The sequence below is a fragment of the Pan paniscus genome, chromosome 1, assembly GCF_029289425.2.
Source record: "Pan paniscus chromosome 1, NHGRI_mPanPan1-v2.0_pri, whole genome shotgun sequence".
Lineage (NCBI taxonomy): Eukaryota > Metazoa > Chordata > Mammalia > Primates > Hominidae > Pan > Pan paniscus.
In genome coordinates, this window is record NC_073249.2 from 109,381,809 (window position 1) to 109,405,156 (window position 23,348).

Here is a 23,348-nt window from a genome sequence, read left to right on the forward strand (position 1 = left end):
CTCCTCGCTCACTGTCTTTCCCCAGAAAGTGGGGAAGTTCTGTCAATTGGTTGCGCTCAGAATTTCAGGCATCCTGCCCACCAGCCCAGTGCCAATGCGGGGCTGGGCTGTTCCCTGAGCCCATGGCGGTTACGTCCCAGGAAGTTGCCTGCAGAGTTTGAGGACCACAGGGTGCAGAGACCTCCTCCCTGCCAGCGTCTACTTAACTCTTCTCTCAAGTTGTTCTTACGTTTTTTTTTTTGGTCCTTACTCTTTAATTGCTCAATTTCTTTCCTTTGTTTTCCTAGTTAAAGGCTAACAGAAAATGAATTGGATATTTTAGTCATTTGTGGTCATCATTAATTTCATGGTCCTCTGCATTAATTAAGTCTTATTTCCTCTCCATAATCTTCTTTCCTCCTGATATTTGTAAAAGCACATCTTATTCTCCTTATTTGCTTTGGCTGGCGTGATCTAATTCTGATTTTTCGCCACCCTTATCTTTTCCTGGGAAGCTTTAACTGATGCAGCACATTCTCGTTTAATTCTTTCCCTTTTTCTCAGCAGACAGGAGAGTATTTCTTTCTCCATAGATTTCCTACCAGTCTTTGGGAGAAGTTGTGCTGATTAGATTTTGCCTCTCCTTTAGGAGTCCTGGGCTGGGGCCGGGCACGGTGGCTCATGCCTGTAATCCCGGCACTTTGGGAGGCTGAGGTGGGCGGATCACTTGAGGTCAAGAGTTTGAGACCAGCCCTGGCCTCTACTAAAAATACAAAAATTAGCCAGCCGTGGTGGCGCACACCTGTAGTCCCAGCAACTCGGGAGGCTGAGACAGGAGAATCACTTGAACCCAGGAGGTGGAGGCTGCAGTGCACTGTGATCACTCCACTGCACTCCAGCCTGGGCAACAGAGTGAGACCCTGTCTCAAAAAAAAAAAACAAAAAGTCCTCGGCTGGGCTTCCCCTCCTTTCCACAGGCTCCTCCCCTGAAACCAAATCACCCAGGTTGTCCAGTCTTCCATCTGCAGCCGGACAAAGTGCTCTTTGCCCCTCAGGGGCAGGTAACTCTTTCCCTTGCTGTTTCACTGCTTGAACAGAAGACTGTGCCTGGGGCAAGAAGGAAGAAGGGAAACCATTCAGTGAGATGGGCTCCCTGTTAGCAGCTCTGGTACACAGACTGGAGGTGAAGCAAACAACAGCAAAGATGCTAGGGACCTCAAGGCGTTGAGGGCCATGGATAATTAAGTGCTCCTAGTCCAAGACCTTCAAACTTCACTTTTGATTTGTTGACAGCCAGATGCCAATGTCCGTCCCTCTATCTATGACCTGCAGGCACCACAGCTATAGTTTCCCCTGAGCGTTTTGCTTATTCTCATTCAATGCCTATTTTGCTCTGCCCTGACTTGTGGTTCGTCATTTCTGTGTCTGTCTCTCTTATGTCATAAAATTTAAGTCATCTCACTCCTTTGCAACCCACGCATACTATGGATCCTATAGTCTCCATTTCTATTAATATCATTGCCCAGATTATTCTGGAACCATCTACAGCCTCCTTTCTCCCTCAGCCTTCACATGTAATAGGTCACCAAATTGCATTTTTATGAGTACCCTCCTTTTCATTCACGCTAGATGCCCTTCATTAAACTTTCTCTGGATGCATTGGACATTGTGGTGGCCAACTTACACCCAGCCCGGTTCTCTCAATAACCACCTTTGGCTTTCTTTCCATCACCACATCTCCTCATTTACTTAAGGGATGCCAACTACCCAGAACTCTAGGAATGAAGGCTGTGGCTTATGCCTAACCCAGTCAGTGTAATTCCACCCCACTCCCCCACCTCCCTGTTATTCTCATTGGTTCAGGCTGAGCACGTGACCCAGTTCAAGCCAATGAGGCTAGAGAAGACATTTATTGAAGTCTTTGGGAACAAAAAACTTCCTTGCTCTTCTGAGAACACTCCCAGAGTTGAGCCAGGTGCTGGAAGCCATCTTCCCCACTGTATGGGAAGAGGCTACCTGAAAATGAAGCCAATGCAGAAGAAAGCAGAGACAAGAGATATGGAAAGATGAAGAGTCCCAATTTTATTATTCAAGTGCATGGATCCAGCTGTGCCTGAACCACTCCTACACCTTTGTTATGCACCCACATTCTACATCCAATCCATAAGCAGATCCCACCAGCACTGCCTTTGAGAATATTCAGAATCCAATTCCTTCTATGTCTGCTGCTACCTTCCTAGTCCTCTTGCTCAGACTACTGCAGTAGCCCTCACACTGGTCTCACTGCTTCCACAAGTGGCCCAGGAGATCCTTTTAAAACCATAAGTCAGATCACACTACTGCTCTGCTCAGAACCCTCTAACAGCTCCCCATCCAACTCCAAGATCCTCACCATGATTCTCAGGCCCTGTATGGCCTGGCTGCTCCCGCTGTCCTCCTCTCTTACCACTCTAGCCCTCACTCAGCCCACTGCATCCTCACTAGCATTTTAGCTTCCACTTCAGGGCCTTTGCACTTGCTGATCTATCTCCCTGGAATGCTCTTCCACCAGATAGCTGCATGGTTTGTTCTCTCTTTCTTTCAGGGTGCTGCTCTATTGCTACCTTTTCAGTTAGGCCATCCTTGACCCCTCCTTCTTAAAATAGCACTTCCTTATAATTCTGTATCCCCTTGCCTTGCTTTATCTTATTTGTAGCACTTACAACCACCTGAAAAAATTATATATTGTCAACTGAAGAATGACAAGGTTCATAAATTTGGAAAGGAGAGCTGTACTTCTCCGCAGGTGACCATTCTGACAGGCTGGAAGTGTAGCCTCTGGCCAGAAGCCAGAAGCAAGGACTTAAGGGTGGGAAGAATAAGACAGGGATTTATGCTGAAGAGGGTGGTCAAATATACATAATCAACAGGTTATAGGAAGAGCTATAAATAGTAGCAAAGGGGAGTTGTGGGCATGCATAGCAGGCTAATGTGTAAAACATGCATCCCGTGTTCGCTCTAGGGTGGAAACTCAACATTTAAATGTATTACAGTTAGGCTCTATACGTCAAAAGGTGAAGCAGGGGACACAAAGGCCCTCTGTGTGCAGCCTCTGTAGACTGGCCAAAACCACCCCATGGTCAGTGGTGTCTAATGAGGAAGGGACTCTGATCAGTTGTTGTACTGAAACAGGGCTGGTTTCTGTTTAACCCTTAGGGAAAAAACCCTAATAGTAGTTAGCAGAAGGGAGTGTAAGGAGATGTGTCTGACTTCCCACTCTGTCATGGCTGGGAAGTCAGTTTTTAAGGTTTCTCTGAGGACTCTTTGGCCAGGCGGGGGTCCATTCAGTTGGTTTGGGGACTCGGGATTTCATTTTTATTTCTCAGTGTATATGTGGTTGTTGTTATCTGTATCTACCCTTTAGAACATGCACCCTATGAGAACCTTGGGCTGCTTAGTTTGCTGCTATATATCCAGTTCCTAGAACAGCAGCTGGCAAGTGGCAGGTACTCAGCAGAGTGCTGTCAACTTACTGATTGGATGAATTAACACATGAGCTAATCATTTTCCTATTTTTGCATGAGGTATTTTCAGTTGAGTTTCTGCCACTTACAAAGTATTCTCACACAACATTTAATTAATATGTTTGCTTAAAAAGTGGACCAATGAATACCTTAGCTTAGGTTGGGTTGTAGGTTACATCCTCATAGATAACAATACCTGACATGTGACTGTCCCTTTTGAATGCCAAGACACCACATTCAGGGCCCTCTTACATACTTACATTGGTTTTACAATATCAACAGGGCAAATATTGCCTTCCCCCCATATTTCAGGAAAAGTGAAGCGGTTTGGTGGAGTTAAGCAGCAAAGCAGGGACTGGAGCCCACATCTTGTTCCCAGCCCACAGCTCTTGCCACATCTCAGTTTTGCATTTCTGTCCATAGTTCTGCAGCTTCATAGTGTGGCATTCACCCACAGGCCTGGGGGAGTGCTATGAAATCCTGTTCCCATGTGATATCTACTTATCTAACATTTCCAATTCCCTCTTCCCTGAAAGCCAATAAAATTCTAAATTTTTTCCACATGAGACTGTGGGCTTTTTGGGAAAAAGAAAATCAAGCATATGGCTCTCAGAAAATAAAATCTGCTTTGTGAGATAAAAATCTCCGTCCTTGCCCCCACCCTCCCAGCTACCCCATGGTATCACATTCTTTGGAGTTTCATTTTACATGTTGGGGCTGGGACAACAGACACATGTGTGTGCCTGCCTTGAGTGGTCATAATACATTGCAAAAAATCCTTCTGCAACCCCTCTCTTCCAGAGTGGTTTTTTCCTTCCTCAACTATTCCCCACGGATGACATTAGCTCCGTTTTTAATTCCTTTCCCCTCGCTGCACGCTCTGATGTTACTTACCAACCCCCAGTGGATATGCAGAGGCTTATTCAGTGTCACATGTAATAGATAAAACAGCGGGGGCTTCTAATCGGAAAATGTTTTGCAGGCTGCAAAAGACTATGGAAAACCACAAAGCTGCCAATATGGTCCAGAGTTTATTAATACATATTTGGCACAAGTGTGGCACACAACACTGCCCTGTCCCCCATGGGGGATTAGTTACATGTTTACAGACATAGCATACTGTGGAAGGGGGGCAAGGATATAGCCCCCTTTCTAGGAACCTTCTGCAGAGCTTGTTTTTTTATCTGAGGCCCAGAGACACCCAGGTAGTATGCCTCTTCATGTGGGCACAGCATTAGAGGTTGCCTGAGTCTTCTTCCTATTTTATTTATTTATATTTATTTATTTATTTATTTTTGTAGAGATGAGATCTTGCTTTGTTGCCCCAGCTGGTTTCAAACTCCTGGGCTCAAGTGATCCTTGCATCTTGGCCTCCCAAAGGGTTAGGATTACAGGTGTGAACTCGGCTTGTAGTGGTGTTTTTAAGAGGCTACCAATTCCTTTACACACTCCCATCAAGAGGTGGGGTTGGCCGGGCATGGTGGCTCACTCCTGTAATCCCAGCACACTGGGAGGCCGAGACGGGCAGATCACGAGGTCAGGAGATCGAGACCATCCTGGCTAACACAGTGAAACCCTGTCTCTACTAAAAATACAAAAAATAGCCAGGCGTGGTGGTGGGTGCCTGTAGTCCCAGCTACTCAGGAGGCTGAGGCAGGAGAATGGCCTGAACTCAGGAGGCAGAGCTTGCAGTGAGCCGAGATTGAGCCACTGCACTCCAGCCTGGGTGACACAGGGAGACTCCTTCTCAAAAAAAGAAAAAAAAAAAAAAAAAAAGAGGTGGGGTCAACGTCTCCTCTGCTAAAATCTGGGCTCTGTGACCTCTCTGACCAAGTGAGTGCTGTGGGAAGACGCTATGGCCTCCCAAGGCTGGGTCAGAAGGGGCCAGGCTCACTCCACCTGCGGCTTTTGGGATGCTCACTGCAGCCCCTTTTCTGGATACTCCTAAGCAGGAAGCTTCCACATTGCAAGGAGCCCAGTCTCATGGAGAAGCCTTGTGGGGTGCTCTGGTTGACTGTCCTCCAGCCTCCAGGCACAGGCCCCAGGCATGCAAGTGAGGCCACTCTCTTGGAGGCACCACTCCCAGCCCCAGCCCACCCAGCGCTCAGCCATTTGCATCACCCGGGCCATTAAAGTCTTCCCCGCATCGCTCCAGAAACAGTAGAGCAGTGAAGAGCCGGGCCCACAGGTTCTGTGAATGTAACAAGACAGCCGTTTCATGCCCCTGAGTGCGTGTGGGATGGTTGCAGCAGGAGGAATCACAGCACGCAGCCAGGTGAATGCTGAGCATTAAAAGGGCCCTGGGTACATTCCAAGAACTAGACCTTCCAGGCCCCCTGGCTGGACCACCCACACCTCATCAAATCTATAGGGCCAGACTGCAGAAAAAACTCCTTGTCCATTGTTAAAACCCTGCAGAAAGAACCAGCCTCTACAGCAGTCAGCACTGACTCGCTGCCACTCTGAACAAGGCCTGCTGGGACCTCCTACTCGACCTCCCTGTCCCTCCTGGGCCTCTCTGGCCTCCTCTCCTTCCACCTTCCCTCACTCACTCCCCAGCAATGCTGGTCTCCTCCTTTGGCCCCGCACACACCAGATATGGTCCCATCTCAGGGCCTTTGTTCCTGCAGTTCCCCCTGCCTGAACTGTCCCTCCTTGTATATTTGCCTGGCTGTCTCCCTCAATTCACAATTCCTTTAGGCCAGGAGTTCCCAAGCCCTGGCTGCAGACTGGTACCGGTCCATGGCCTGTTAGGAACTGGGCCACAGCATTAGATTCTCCTAGGAGCGCGAGCCCTATTGTAAATTGTGAGTTTGAGGAATCTAGCTTGCGCTCCTTATGAGAGTTTAATGCCTGATGATGGGAGGTGGAACAGTTTCATCCTGAAGCCATTCTACCCCAGCGCCCCGGTCCATGGAAAAATTGTCTTCCATGAAACTGGCCCCCAGTGCCAAGAAGGTTGGAAACCGCTGCTTTAGGCCTTTACTCAGAGCCACCTCCTCCGTCAGTCCTTTGTGGCCATGCTCTCCAAAAGGGCAAATCCCCACCCATGTCTCCAATTTGCATGACTCTTTTTCTACTTTATTTTTCTCTTGAATACTTGTCACTATCTAAATACTTCTATTTTACTCATTTTTGTTGTTTATTATGCCTTTCCCACTAGAGTGTATGTTCAATATGCACAGAAATACATCCCCCAGGGCCTAGAAGAATACCTGGCACAAGGAAAGCAGGCAGTCAATATCCATTGCAGAAATAAATGAATACTCTGTAACAAAGTTATGCTTTTGCTTTTATCCCGAGAAACAAACAGAGTATATGCCTATCACAATAAATATTTGTTAAGTGAATAAATGGGAGACATGCAGGACGGCTGGTTTATTGTTGCCTTTAGAAAACAGTATGAATTCCATCCTGCCGAGATCTCCTCCAACTTCCCTCTCCAGCTTCACCACCTGCCTCCCTCCTCTGCTCAACCGGAGCAGGTATTCCCCGGTTCAGTGCACTGAAGCCTGGCTTCTGCCATTTCCTCTGCCTGGAAGGTCCTGCATCTACCTCTTTGTGAACTTACAACCTGTTTGTCTCTTCAGGACCAGCTCAGGTACCACCTAGCTGGAGTCCCTTTGGCCTCTGGTGAATTCCATGTGCATTTCTCCCAGGTCCTGAGGTCCCTGGGTATCTGTCTCATCTCCTTCATCTGTCTGAATCCCAGAGAAGAGCAGGTGCTGCTCTGCCTTGTTCATATTTGTAGTCCTTACCTCCCTTCACTCATAGGCAGCTGCAGATACAGATGGGGTCTGGAGAATTTGGGGATGTGTTGGAGGGATGGGGTGAGAGAGGAGGTCTGGAGAACTCCATGTTCATATCTGATTCTGTCAGAGTTTGAGAAGTGCAACAACAGAAGTAGAACTAACTGACATGCCCCTATGACAGTGAAAAGAACACAGGTCTTGGAATCAGAGAGCCTGGTCTCATCTCTTTGCTAAGTCTCCTTAGACAAACCATTTACCTTTCCCAAGCCTTGGTTTCTTCAACTACAAAAATGTGTATGCCACAAGGATATTGTTTGGATAAAAGAATATCATTCTTGAGAGGGGAAGAAGTGTAAACTGAAAAACACTATGCAAATGTAAACGAATGTGTAAAAGATGGTCTAACCAGTGAAATTGACAAGAGTGTGGCTCAGGTTGCTGCCAGAGGGTGGCAGCAGCAGGCAGGGACTTTGGCCCACGGTCCTTTGAAAAAAGCTACCCTGGAAACTGCCAGAAAGGGATACATTCGCTGGGTTGCCCTGAGATGATCAGCTCATCTGACTGAAGAGATTGCCCTCTCTCCTGGAGTGGGATCTGGCCAGGGCTGAACCAAACCCCAGAAGTCTTCCCTTGAGTGATTTTCCCCAGACGTTTTTTACGGCCACCTTCACCATCACGATGCTGTCCTGAAATTTCCGGCATTCGGTGTAGGTTTTTTCTTGCTGACCTCATCTAGTCTTCACCACAAACTTTTGAGTATAAGTGAGCAGGCCAGATTGTAACTCCTTCCCACAGATCATCATTTTTTTTTTTTAATTTTCATTTTTGTAGAGACAGGGTCTCACTATGTTGCCCAGGCTGGTCTTGAACTCTGGCCTCGAGCGATCCACTTGCCTTGACCTCCCAAAGTGTTGGGATTACAGGCGTGAGCCATGGCACCTGGCTGCACCTCACCATTTCAGACATGACAAAACTGAGGCCCAAAGAGGTTACTTTGAAGATCACACAGATACTAAATAGGAAAAAGTTAGAATTTGCATTTTAAGACTGGGTTTTTTTTTTTTTTTAGCTTGAATTCCATTACATCATCACTTCTTTCACCTGCTTGTTCAGTTATTCATACAACCAGCACTTTTTGGGCTCTCGCAGTTTGCTGGAGAGCTGCATAGACTTCCTACTACTTAGCCATGGTGGCCGCTCTCCTGGCCTAGGCGAGCCGATGTCTCCCACCCTTTCTGTTCAGAGCTAGGGCCTCAGTCTATCTTCCTCTACTCTGGGCAGCAGGCGCCACCTCCTTAGTGTTCTGGGGCTCATATCCCAAGCCCAACAGCTGAGAAAGGGCCCTGTCTCCCCCTGCTCCCTACATCACAGCTTCTTAGATCACAATCTCACAGGCCCTGCTGGCTTTATACTTAGGCAATCCTGAGAAATAACTAGGAAGAGGAGGGTAACAAAAACAAAAATAAAAAGCAGAGAAAAGTAACACATACCTAAGGAATCATATAAAGTTTCCTAGTTCTTCTCGATCTACAGTTCATGACTTCTTTGCTATGAAGTCTTCAAGCCCTGAGCTTGAGCTCTCCTGACTTACTTCCGAAGGTGAAACTTCTCTATTTTGTCTCTTTTATTCTCTTAAGTTGGCCTCATTATCAGGAACATAAAGGCAATCTGGGAAGAAAGCTGACATTCGTTGAGCATCTCCTAGGGGCCAGGCATCATGCTAGACCCTGGACACACGTCACTTCATTTGACCTCACAATAGGCTTGAGAACAAAGCATTTGTCTTCTTTTACAAATGTGGAAACCGAGATGCAAAGACATGAAATGACATGCCTAAATTCGTGTATCTAGCATGTGGTGGCTCAAAGCTCTTTTCCCTAAAAGCACATGATTATACAGCTAGCAACAAGCATGTACCCCTTCTCTCAGAGGTGTTTAACGCTTGGGGGAATTCCAAGGTCAGTGACTTTCATATCCGGAACCCAGGCTTCACACAGGAACTGGCACCGTGGGCCGATTCTGTCCTCTCTGCTTTGTGGGTGGGAAGCCCAAGAGGAAAAGAAAACTCAGTTTTTGCCTTGGAGGAGATAACACCTGACAAAGGAACAAGCTCTCAGAGACAGACTTTTTGGCTGGAAAAGAGTACATCTGCTGCCATGGTGCATGCATTGGTGGCCGATAACATTAGGCTGCTTTTGTGAGAACACTCACCTCTTTGCCTGGCAGTGACAATGTTTGTGGAATCTGATTTTGCTGCTGATACTGATACTGAAATTCTGCTGTGATCATCTAGATACAACCAAGATAAACATCAATAGGACCTGGCCACAGACACACAGTGTGGCCTTTCTGATCATCACTGAAGCCCTGGCAAATATCAGTTTTTTTTCTTTTTTTCATTTTATAAGCACTTGGTTTTATTGCACAGAAGCAATTGAAACTGGACACAGGTGGAAAGTGCACCCTGGCATAATTCAGTGCCCAGTGCCCGGCCCCACCTGGACCACTCTTCCAGAATAGAGGTCTCTGGGCAAGGGCTTGACCACTCCTTTGGAAAACAGAAGGCATTTGGGAAAAGGTTAAGACAGCTCAAGCATAATGTGTTTCTAACTGCTCATTCATTATTGTGGTCATCTATCAGTTGCACATAGAGGCAATAAATGCACTTATTTGGAAAGGAGGGGGGCTGTTTTTATAGTCAAGTATTTATGTATGGCATTTGGCATGTATCACATTCGGCTACATAAGCTATCATAACATAACTGTCCATCGCCTCGGGAGGGTGTGGGGGCAGGAGGCTGGGATTGCCCTCTTTTGCTAACATATTGCTAATAGAAGTTCCTGTTTGAAGAAGGAGGCCCTGTCATCTAAGCAGTTTCTTCTTACATAAAAAGTAAAAATTGCATTACTCTGATCCTTGAGCTCCAGGACCCTTTTGAGTTTCTTTGGCTGCTCCAGACATTCCTTTCTCCCTGCCTTACTTCCCCTTGGCAGCCTTGTCTTCTGTGGCCTTCTCTGGAGGCCTGCTGTCTTTTTGGTCTGTGCTGGAGGATTTTTCAGCCTTTTCCGCCTTAGGTTCGCTGAGCTCCTTTGAGAGGGTCATCTTTGGCTTTGGGTCTTGGGTTTCTCCTCAGGCTTCTTGACCTCAGTGGCCTTCTCCTCCTTGCTATCTTTTTTCTCCATTGCTGCTGCCGCCTCCTCCCTCTCTGCTGGTTTTCTGGGTTCCTTGGCCTTGGCATCATCTGGTTCCTTCTTGGCCACCTCTGTCTTCTCTTTGGGTTTAGCGTCTTCCTTCACCCCCACCTTGGCAGGAGCCTCCTTCTCTAGGGTGGCTGCTTTTTTCTTATCTTCAGCCTCTTCCTTCTTGGCTTCAACTTTGGATTCTTTGGGCTTTTCGATGGCAGCTTCCTTCTTCTCCTCCACCTCGGGCTTTGGAGCCTCCTTGTTGGATGCCTCCTCTTTCTTGCTCTCCTTCTCTGTTTTTGGCGTGGCGGTAGCTTTCTCTTCCTCTGCCTTCTTTGCGGGCTCTTTGACTTTTACATCCTGGGGCTTCTCCTCCTCCTTCACTGGGGACTTCACCTCTTCCTTCTTTGGGATCTCCTTCTCGGGGGCCTTGGCATCCTCTTTCAGGGGAGACTTCGCCTTCTCTGGGAACTTGACCTCCTCTTTGACAGGGCTTTTGGCCTTTTTGGGGGATTTATCTGCAGAGGGCCTTGCTTCCTCCTTTGCTGGAGTGTTGGCTTCTGGAGACTTCACATCAAGAGTCTTGGCCTTCCCAGGGGACTTTGCTTCTTCCTTCACTGGGGACTTGGCCTTCTTTGGAGACTTGGCCTCAGCCAGTGACTTTGCCTCTTCCTTTGCTGGGGACTTGGCCTTCCTGGGGGGACTTGATCTCAGCTGGAGATTTTGCTTCCTCTTTCTGTGGGGACTTGGCCTTAGCCAGTGACTTTGCCTCTTCCTTTGTTGGGGACTTGGCCTTCCCAGAAGACTTGACCTCAGCAGGGGATTTTGCTTCCTCCTTCTCTGGGGACTTGGCCTCAGCCGGTGACTTTGCCTCTTCCTTCACTGGGGACTTGGCTTCCTTCTCTGGGGATGTGGCCTCTTCTGCTAGGGGAGACTTTGCTTCTTCTTCTCCCCCTTTTGCCTCCTCTTCTTCACCCCCTTCTTCCTCCTTGACCTCCTCCTCTTTGGCCTCTTTCTCCTCTTCTTCCGTCACTTTTTCAGTCACTTGGGTCTCCTCCGTCTGTTCCTCCACAATCACAGTTTCTTTCTTAGACTTCTCTATCACTTCGATCTTCTCTTTGCTTTAGACTTTTATGTGAGTGGACATGGAGGGAATTTGGAGGAGTCCTTCTGGAAGTGAGAAAGGAATCGGGCCAAAGCCAATCTGACATTCCTCACCTTCCAGGAGTTTTCTGTAAGCGGCTATCTCTATATCCAGAGCCATCTTGACATTGAGCAGGCCCTGGTAGTACTCTCGCAGCTGGGCCGCCATTTCTCACTTGGTGTTCCAGCGTCCAGCTGATGAGTGGCTTCCTGGTAGGAGGCAATGTCGGCCTGATGACGGTCCTCCAGCTCAGAACGCTGCCTCTCCAGTGAGTCGATGGTGCTCTTCAGTGCCTCCAGCTCTGTGGTCTCGGCCTGAAGCTGACGCTGGTACTCAGTTATCTCCTCCTACACTCAGCACATGGCGTCTGTGTTCACCTTGGCTGCCTCAGACAGTCGGTCCATCCTCACTTGGAACCACTCCTCAAACTGTAGCGTGCTCTGCACCGCATGGCCTTCAAGCTGCCGCAGATCTCATGCAGTGCAGACGCCGTGACATCACGTCACACTTGAGGGCGTCCCCTCCGCGGCCTGCACCTGCGCCTGCGCCTGCAAGGCGCCGCAGCCCTGCATCTGGCCGAGCAGCTCGCCCACCTGCTCCTGCTGGCGGTGCCACAGGTAGCTGCACTCCTCTTGCAGTGCCTGCGCCGCCTTCTGCAGTTCCACGCCCGCCGCCTCGGCCTCCTGCAAGAAGCCACAACAGCACAAGCCTTGACCTCTTTGCGCTGCTGGGCCTCATCATGGAGGCACTGGTGCACATGTGGAAGTCCTGGAGCAGGTGCTCCTGCTCCAGGCGCAGCAGACCGTGCATGATGCCCAGGCACAGCACCGTGGGGCGCATCCCGCAGACCTCGAGTTCATACAGCTCACCCACGGTGGTGCAGCCCGCCTGCTGCTATCGCATCACCACCGCCTCACCCTCCAGGCTGCAGTTGTGCACGTCCAGTTGCTGCACCTTGTCGCTCTAGCCTGTGAAGCAGTCCTTCAGCACCTGCAGCTGCTCCTTCTCACTGTGCGCTGTGGCTGCCGCCACCACTCAGCCCTCCCATCCCATTGGTCAGCGTGTCCAGCCAGTCAGTGCTCGAGGCGGCAGGCGCTCCCGAAGTGGCTGGGCGAGGCTGACACGGAGCTCATGGACATCCGCGTCCATGAGTGGAACCCGCTGGAGGATCCAGCAGCCGAGCGCCTTCTGCTTGTGCTGCCCTTTAGGGTCAGCGTGTAGTGGAGGCTGCTGCTGCCGTTCAGCACCCAGCAGAGCCTCAGAGCCACCAAAGCTCATCATGGTCTGAGCAGGTGCCTGGGGCCCGGACGGGATGGGAGGCACTCAAATGTCAGTTTTTGGTAAAAATGCAGCTGGGCATGGTGGCTCATGCCTGTAATCCCAGCACTTTGGAAGGCTGAGGCTGGTGGATCATGAGGTCAGTAGTTCAAGACCAGCCTGGCCAATATGGTGAAACCCCATCTCCACTAAAAATACAAAAATTAGCTGGGTGTGGTGGTGTGCACCTGTAGTCCCAGCCACTCAGGAGGCTGAGGCAGGAGAATCGCTTGAACCCAGGAGAGGGAGGTTGCAGTAAGCTGAGATTGCGCCACTGAACTCCAGCCTGTGCAACAGAGCAAGACTCCATCTCAAAAAAAAAAAAAAAAAAAATGCTAGACAATTTACTCCTTTTTGTGTTTCTACCCTGAGTCTGTGGGAAGGTGTAATGAGGGTGCAAGTGGAGGCACCAAAGAGAGGAGATGGAAGTTAGGCAGGAAGGTGAGGTGGGACACAGGGATTACTGCAACTAAGGACAAGTGAGGTGTGCAAGGCAAAAAGTGACAGTGAGGTCTCAGGAAGAAGCAAGCAGTGTCTCCGAGTTTGGAACACAGGTCCAAGGGGCTAGGGATTAGGTGATGAAAGTGTGGAGGAAGGGGACAGGCACAACCCAGAACCTCTCAGGGCTTAGAGTCCTCCACTGAAATGTGAGGGGATCTAATCCTATTTGGAATTTCTTTCTCTTCCAAAATCTCACAGTTCAAAAAATTCAGGTGAGTGTGAAATACAGAAATGGCAATTTTGACCATAGTCCTGCCGGAAATAATAAGTTCCTCTTCAAAGCTTCCATGGTCTTTCTGAATCAGTAATGAGCACTTGTTTCTCTGCTTAATCTGTAAAGAGCAAATGTCTTACTCTGTAAACAACCCTTCCCACCTAGTTGGTAATGGACAGCCTCTCCCTTCCTGCCTAACTGACCTTATTCAATTTCAAACACTAGCCAATCAGGTCAGCTTAGACTGTGCCCAACTCCAGCCAATGGGGAAAGGACACAGAAACAGGAACTGTTTTAAGGATAAAAATCCCTGCCCTACCTGACTTGGTGTCCTCTTGCGATTGGAGGGATGCAGGCAGCACCCTTCTGCAAAGTAAATGTGCCTTGCTGAGAAATTTTCTATCTAAGTGCTGGTTTTTCCTTGTGGCACTGAGCACTTGCTTCTAACAACTTGGGGGCTCATCTAGGATCCCATTCTCCTCAGGGGAAGGGTCTCCGATCATCTCTTGTGAGGAGACGCATCCCACTGTCTCATTGCGGCTGCCTCAGGAGTGAGGGATCGAGACCCACCTGGCGTGATGAATAAACCCAGACTCTCAGCAACATGGGAGGAAAAGGCCTACAGATACTGCAGTGACCAGGTAATTCTGTGCATAGACCAAGGTAAGAAAAGCTGTGGGGGTGGTGAAGTACTTCCTTGGTGGTTGGGATGTCCTGGAGGTTGAAAGTGTGTGAATAAGATGCACAATTAAGTGCAAAGTGAGTGTGGAGTCTGGATTTGCTGTTCTGTGGTCACATCACATGGCTTAAGGTGGCTTTCCTGTCGGGGGTTTATACCGACCCATCAATGCTAAGAAGGACCTAAATTCCCAGGAGAGAAACGGCCAAAGAAGGACAAAGGGAAAGCAAAGGAGTGCAAGAAACTTCCAGTGGTTGGCGGGGAGGGGAGTGCTGAGCCTCCAGAGAAAGGGTGCAAGAAATCTCTAGTAAGAGAGAATGAGCCACACACAGTCAGGAAACTCAGGGAAATGCCTACAATTTCCAGGATGGGAAATACCATAAGCAGGACAGGGAATATAAAGGACAAGACAAACAATAAAATTCCCTCTGATAGCCCTCTAGGTCTCATGTTAAAATATTGGAGGGATAATGAAAGGACCAAACATAAGAAGAAGCAGAAAATGATAAATATTGTTGCTTTATTTGGACCAAATATTGTTGCTTTATTTGGACCAAAAAACCTATTCTCAAATCTTCAGTTTTCTCACCAAGGTTTGGGTCAAATGAGGATTGGATTTGTCAACTTTTAATAGAATACGTCAATGATAAAAGTCCTGTCTCCCAAGAGGAAATAGACTATGCCCTGTGCTGGGGGCAGGGGCCTGTCCTCTTCTACCCTCTAAAAGCTACAGGAAATAAGCCAGAAACTACCTCCCCTAAAGAAATTGAGACCCCTACCCCAAACAGTCCATTAACACATGGGATCCTTTAGACCACCTTCCTCTGCTAAACACCACCAACTTTGCCTCCTCCTCAAGCAGATGTAGCCACCCCAAACCCTTCCCCTGCTCACGTTGTTCCCTCCCCTTATAATCCTGACTCTTGGGGCCATTCCCAGTCTGAATGCCCTGCCCCAGGAAAGCTTCAATGTGAAATAGAACAATGTAAAAAGGATATTCGAAACTTCCCTTTCCCCTCCTCCTCAAAGGAGTCTGCCCCAACCCTTTTTCCCTTAAGAGAAGTACCACTTGGAGGAGGGGAATTGGCTCTTGCCCCCTTAACTAGTTCAGAGGTCAGAAACCTGAAGAGGGAACTTAAATCACCATTAGATGATCCTTTTGGGGTTGTGGATCAAACTGACCAATTTTTAGGACCAAAAGTATATACTTGGGCTAATGTCCATCTTAAGTATTCTCTTTTTTGGGTGGTGGAGGGGAATAAACATGATCCGCAGGGCTGCTATGATAGTCTGGGAGCATGCACATCCTCCCAGTCAAAATATCCCTGCAGTAGAACAAAAATTTCCAGCCCAAGACGCCCAATGGGATAATGATAATGCAACCCACCGAAAAAACATGGAAGACCTTAGGGAGATGATAGTTAAAGGGATTTGGGAATCAATGCCTCAAACCCCAAATATTTCACTAGCATTTAATATACAGCAGGGGAAAGATGAAGGGCCCATGGAGTTTTTAAACAGACTAAAGGAACAGATGAGAAAATATGCAGGCTTAGACATAGAGGATCCCCTTGGGCAGGTGATGTTAAAGCTCCATTTTGTCACTAATAGTTGGCCAGGTATCACAAAGAAATTACAAAAAAAATAGAGAACTGGAAAGATCGGCCTATAGAGGAACTTTTGAGGGAGGCCCAAAAAGCATATGTAAGAACAGATGAAGAAAAGCAAAAGCAAAAGGCAAAAATCAGCTCTCCACTCTACAACAAAGTACCCAAGGGGCCAAAACCTGTAAAGAACTTAAGCCCCCACTCGCTAGGCCATATAAAAGGTATGAAAAAGCAAAGCAAGGGAATTTAAAAATGAGGAGAGAAAGAGAGCAGAACAAATGTTTCAAATGTGGAAGAATAGGTCACTTTGAAATGGAATGTCCTGAATGGGAAAAAGAAAAGGAAGTCATCCCACCTATGGCCTTCGAGGAAGAATAGGGAGGTCAGGGGCTCTGTTTCTTTTATCTCGAGTTCCACCAAGAGCCGTTGATAAATTTAGAGGTGGGACCCAAACCCGAGCTCATCACCTTTTTAATCGACTCAGGGGCAGCTCACTCCTCTGTTTGTTATCCTCCATCTGGTGTACTTTGTTCACAAGAAGAACTCCTGACCTCAGGAGTGAAAGAAGAAGGATTTAAAGCAAAAATCTTAGAAGAAAAAAAAGTCATGGACCGCCACCCCAGGACCAACCCCCACCAGAGTAATGTTAAAGTAAAAAGCCTAATCTGAATGTCCCTTTTTCCTCTTCTCTTTCCCTTAGCTACCCCACATCTCATTATTAATGTAACCAGGTCGAAGACACCCCAAATCATTACTTTTGATGCTTGTCTTGTTATACCTTGTGGAGACTTGCAAAGTCAAAGGCAGTTCTCTACTTCAGAAAAGTATCTTTGCCACTCTTGGAAATTATCAGATTGGGCAGATTCAATTAACTGGGCAGTTCCCTTAGACTTGCGATATTATAAAGAAAACTCTGTTAACTGGGAATCTTGTACTCTGAAAACAGAGTTTCTCTGCCGTAGCTTGTCCAAAATTCTATGGACTACCAAAAATCACGGTTGGACCTCCCTAACAACTCTCTGTGTGTCCAAAAACCATACATTCCTTTCACCAAATGAAGCCCCCACCAACTGCCAGCAAAACCAATGTAATCCAGTACAAATTTCCATTACTATCACAACTTCCCAAAATTCCTCCCCTTCATTAAGTCATTTCTATGGTACAGGAGCAGAGGTCGCAGGGGCAGACTCTATAGGATTTTTTGAAATGCGTTTTGTCACCCCCTCATCCCCTCCTCCCTCTCCTAAACCTTCTAATCAAACTACTAGTCTCTCCCTACCCAATAGCAACACCAAAGTAGCCATTGTAGAAGTTAAAGATTTAAAACAAATCCTAGCTATTGAAACGGAGTACCAAGATGCAAATGCCTGGCTAGAATTGATTAGATATTCCATTCACACACCAAACAAAAGCGATTGTTACGTTTGTGCAACAGGCAGGCCAGAGACCCAAATTATCCCCTTTCCACTTGGATGATCCTCTGACCAACAGGGTATGAGCTGTATGGTAGCTCTCTTCCAAAACCCCACAGCCTGGGGCAATAAGGCATGCCGAATTTAGCGGGTTGCAGTAAGCCTAAGCCTTTTCAGGAGCTAACCAATCACTCTGCCCTTGTTCATCCCAGAGCAGATGTATGGTAGTACTGCAGCGGACCACTACTTGGTACTCTGCCAAGTGACTGGATCGGCACTTGCACCCTAATTCAATTGGTCATCCCTTTTATCCTGACATTTCATCAACAAAGCAAAAAAGATAATTGCAAAAAAGAAGTACCATCCCCCCACGGGTCCTTTGACTCTCACATTTATATAGATGCCATCAGAGTTCCACAAGAGTGCCAAATGAATTTAAAACTTGAAATCAAATAGCTGCAGGATTTGAATCTATATTGTTCTCATGGGTAAATGTAAACAAAAATGTAGACTGGATAAATTACATTTACTATAATCAACAGCAGTTTGTCAGTTATGCTAGGGATACCATTAAAGGAATAGCTGAACAATTAGGCCCTACCACCCAAATGGTCTGGGAAAACAGAATAGCCCTGGACATGATATTGACTGAGAAAGGTGGGGTCTGTGTCATGATTGGGGTCCAAAGCTATACTTTTATCTCTAACAACACAGCCCCTGATGGAACAATTACAAAAGCCTTACAGGGCCTTACCACCCTAACAAATGAATTAGCTGAATTCTGGAATAGATGACCCCTTCTCTGGTCTCATGGGAAAATGGTTTGGAAAATGGAAGAGACTCATAACCTCAATCTTCACCCCTCTTGCAATTGTTATAGGTGTACTCACTCTTGTAGGTTGCTGCATCATACCTTGTATTTGTTGATTAGTGCAAAGGCTTATAGAAAAAGCCCTCATGAAAACCCCTCGATTCTCCCCCACCCTACTCAGATAAGTTCCTACTCCTAAATGACTAAGAGGAGCAACAAAGTCAGGATATGTTAAGGAAATGTGAAGAGGGAGAACTATAAAGTCAAGAGGGGGAAATTTGCCAAAAATAATAAGTTCCTCTTCTAAGCTTCCTTGGTCTTTCTTAATCTGTAATGAGCACTTCGTACTCTGCTTAATCTGTAACAAGCACTTGTTTCTCTGCTTGATCTGTAACTGGCAAACCTCTTACTCTTTAAACAACCCTTTTCACCTAGTTGGTAATGGACAGCCTCTCCCTTCCTGCCTAATTGGCCTTATTCAATTTCAAACACTAGCCAATTTAGTCAGCTTAGACTGTGCGGTCTGGCTCCAGCCAGTGGGGAAAGGACACAGAAACAGGAACTGCGTTAGGGATAAAAACCCCTGTGCTACCCCGCTCGGTGTGCTTGTACAATCAGAGGGACACAGGCAGCACCCATCTGCAGAAGTAAATGTGCCTTGCTGAGAAATTTTCTGTCTAAGTGCTGGTTTTTCCTTGTGGCACTGAGCACTTATTTCTAACAGTCCTGACTTGACCTGAGCCTTGTTAAGGCTCTCCTTTGACAAAGGGAAAGGGAGGTAGAAGTCAAGACCATCAATATTTTACTAATCAGGGAATAAGAGGTCAACCTAAAGTAAGACCTCTAAGAATATTTTCTTCCTTCTCTGCTTCTTATTCTCTTCCCTGTAGCCTACTTCCCCAGGAGTGTGAGTTTAGGTAAGAAAAAAATCAATAAAGACAGAGCAAGAGCTAACCTGTACATTGCAGCAAGAGTGGCAAAGGAGGAGCTGGAATGAGTAACCGAGTAGATGGTCCCCTGAAATGCAAACACTCAGAGGCAGGGACTGCACCTGCCTCAGCACTCAGAACATTTACTGAAGTGACAGGTCCACTTAGAATTAAACATAATTCAATTGAAGGACAATACGTGTTCAATTTAGATATATTAGAATAGCAACAGCAAGCAAGGAGGGCAGAATAGTAGCTATTATCCCACCATACAGGGACCAACACCCTGGGGACATTCTGCAAGAGACGCACCCAACACATGCTTTTTGAGAAATAAAATGGGACTATATTGTTGATTGTGAAGGGTACCAGAAGATGCTGATGTACGACAGGTACGCCCCATTGGGGCTTAGCCTGCAGTATTCTTGGCTTCACTCAGGAAAGAATCAAGGGCAAGCTGGTGGTGTTTGACAGCAACTTTTATTGAAGCAGCAGCAGAGGTACTGCTCCTTGCAGAGCAAGTATACACCACAGGCAGTGTGCCCAGAGTATCAGCTTAAAGGCAGTTCTGCAGTCCTATTTATACCCATTTTAATTATATGCAAATTAAAGAGCAGATTATGCAGAAATTTCTAGGAAAAGCGTGGTAACTTCTGGGTCGCCAGGTCATTGCCATGGAAAAAGGTGGTAAAAGTTGGTTATTGCCATGGCAACAGTAAACTGACATGGCACACTGGTGAGCATGTCTTATGGAAAGCTGCTTCCACCCATCTCTGTTTTAGCTAGTCCTCAATTTGGTCCAGTGTCCAAGCCCCACCTCCAGAGTCAAGTTCCACCTCCTACTTCAGTGTCACCCTAAAACATACCTTTTTAACATATGGTTTTTTTTGAGCAAAAGGCCATCATGAACCAGCAGAGGCAGTAAAAGCTTTAAAAACATGGCACAATATTTTTCTTTTGTAAAGAAAATTTACAATTTCTGAAGAAAATACCCATTTGTAAAAGGTATCTCCCTCTCCTGTATCAGGAAGAGTAGGACTCTTAATAACTGTTATCAATGGAGAAGGCATTGGCTTCAATCTGCATAACAAACCTTACTAAACACATCTTGTTGTTTGGCACACTTTTCCTGGTCATTGGGTAACTTGCCTCCCCAACCTAGAAGCCCCAAATCGCTTTTTCTTTGTTTAGTCTAATATACTCTATAAGTCCAAGTTCTAACATCCCTTTGGGTTACTCACCACTGGGTGCTCCCATGTTTATGAGGGATACACATCTTAATCAACTTCAATGTGCCTTTCCCTTGTTAACCTGTCTTTTCCCAGTCTAGTTTACAGGGCTCCAGCCAGAGAACCTAAGACAAGCAGAGGAAAAAGATTACTTTTCTCCTCTCCTACAGTTGGGACCTGTTTTTCTCATATTCCACAGCTTGTCTATATCATTATTTACTTAACCAATTTCCTTCTCTTAGACATTTAAATGGTTTCCAATTTTGCCTTTAAAATACTGCAGTGTATAAATTTATAGCCAAGTCTAGTACATAGCCTTCATTATTTCCTTATGATAAAATCATCCTTGTGGATTTGTTAGAAATCCACAAATGTTTGATACTCTAATTCACACTGACAAATCGCCCACCAGAAACTATACCTACTTGCAATTCTCCTGGCCATATACAAGAATACCCATTTTCACCATCATCAACACTATGTTTTCATTTTTCAAATGAAGATGAAAAATGCATCTATGTTAAAACTGACATTTCTTTATTAATAAACAGAAATAAAATTTTTCTTTTGTGGATTGCTCCTTTTATGACTTTGACCCATTTTAATTTTAAGGTGTCTATCTTTTCTATGTTTACAAGAAAAATTTAATACTAAAAATTTAATGTTGGCCAGGCACGGTGGCCCACACCTGTCATCCCAACACTTTGGGAGGCCAAGGTGGGAGGATCACTTGAGCCCAGGAGTTCAAGATGAGCCTGGGCAACATAGTGAGACCCCCGTCTCTACAAAAAATAAAAAAATTAGCCAGGCATGGTGCCACATGTCTGTATTCCCAGCTACTCAGGAGGCTGAAGCAGGAGGATCACTTGAGCTCAGGAGGTCAAGGCTGCAGTACGCTGTGGTGCTGTGGTCATACCATTGCACTCCATCTTGAGCAACAGAGCAAGACCCTGTCTCTAAAATTAAAAAAAAAAATTGTTATGCCTTTGTCATGTATCTTGCAAGTAATTTGCTCCTTTTAGTAAGTTGTCTTTAATTTTTTTATGGCTTTTTACATAGAAAGTTTTCACATTTTACAGAGTCAAATCTACTGACCTCTTTCTTTTTCATGGTTTCTGCCCTTGAAGCCATGCTCATCACTCAGAATTGAATTAGTTTTAGAGGAGCAAAATTAATGTTTCAAATAGAGGAACAGAAAGCTGCTCTTCACATGCTCCATGAGGAAAGTGAGAGGAAGAGAGGGCAAGCGCCCTCCAAAGCTGAGATGGGTCAGAGGATGGCTGGCGCCACCTTCTCTCTACCAGGCCTTGACACACTGGAGTTGGATGGCAGCTGGTGGGTCAGCCACTCACAAACAGGAAGCTCCATGCTGCTCCTCTGGGTTGGCAGATACTTTTGAAAAAATACGTGTGCCCTAAACATCCTTTCTTAAAAAGACATTTTTTATTACCAAAAAAGGTGGTTATTTACAAAATTTTAAACTTCACAGCAATAAATAAAATGTGAAAGAAACATAAAATCCTGGGACCCCAATTCATTATGCCAAAAGGAAAAATTAAGCTGAAAGTTGAGTCACACAAGAAACTGCCTTTCCTTGAGTTCCTAAGCAGACAGTTACAGATAAAAAGCTGCTGTCTCCACGGGTAGCTACTCTATGTTCACCTTATCTTAAGAAAGTGCCAATTTACTGAGCATGAGAAGAATACACAATTGACCATTCCCCTACCTACTTCTTTTCTCTTGCAACATATGGATTCAGTAATGTGACTGTACCCTCCCTCCTTCCCCTCTGGCCAGCTTTTCCCCTTAACTGAAGGCTTTGAAATCATCTTGAGAAAAAGGCACAAACCACAGATTTTTCCTGTGGTTCTGTGTTCCTTTTTGTCCTTAACGTTGATGAAATAAACTTCTAAACTGATTGAGATCTGTCTCAAATACTTTTTGGTTTACAAAGGTAAGAAGTAAAAATTTCATTTCAGTTCTCTCACAATCTAATACCTGAAAGACAAGCACTGTAAAAAAAATTCAGCATCAACCCTTTCAGGCTTTTTTCCAACACATACCTTAATAACAACATAGTATGCTATGGTATACTGGTATACCCATAGCATAGTATAAACATAGTATCATATATAAAAAGGACTAATCCTATAGATATTGTTTTGCAATGTGCTCTTTTCATGTGATTTACCAAAAGCATCTTTCCATGTCTTACTTTTAGGTCTATGTTATACTATTTTGATGGTTATACTATATTTCATAATATGGATATACCATAATTTTAGTTGTTTGCAATTTTTTATTACAAAAATGCTACAACAAACATCCTTGAGCAGAATTTTAAAACATCTGTGCAATCATTTCTGTGGGATAGATTTCTCAAATTAAAATCACTAGGTGAGAAAAAGACATAAATTTTAAAGTTTAGTGGAAATGATAAATTACTTTCCCCAGAAGGTATTGATTTACATTCCCTCTGATGTTGTATGAGGGTTCATTTCTCCACACACTCATGTTAATAATGTAAATTATCATCTTTTCTAATTTTGCCAATCTGATGGTGAAAAATGGTATTTTATAGCTAAATATATACATATATTTTTGGTGACATTAGACTCCTCTTGTAGGTTTGATATTTCTTCTGTGAAATATTTCTTCTGCAAGCTGATCATTTATATCATTTGCCCATTTTAAAAACTATTTTGTATTGATTGGTAAGAATTATTTCTATATTTTGAATATTAATAATTTTATATATATTGCAAATATTTTGTCATGACTTTTCATTTTGTTCCTTATTTCTTCATCTGCACGTAAATCTTACTTCTTTATATCATCAGTTGTGTTCATCTTTTCTTTCTTACTTTGGATTATATGTTATATGTAGCCAGGCCTTCCATACTCAAGCTATAGGAATATCTTTCTATATTGTCCTTTTAGCATTATTATTATTATTTTATTTATTTATTTATTTATTTTGAGACAGAGTCTCACTCTGCTGCCCAGGCTGGAGTGCAGTGGCACAATCCTGGCTCACTGCAACCTCCGCTTCCCAGGTTCAAGCAATTTGCCTGCCTCAGCCTCCTGA

General features: G+C 45.6%; 1 pseudogene; it reads right to left on the reverse strand.

Annotated features, from left to right (window-relative positions):
- Positions 1 to 8,945: 8,945 nt before the first annotated feature.
- On the reverse strand, positions 8,946 to 12,842 carry LOC100988494 (neurofilament heavy polypeptide-like; annotated as a pseudogene).
- Positions 12,843 to 23,348: the final 10,506 nt, after the last annotated feature.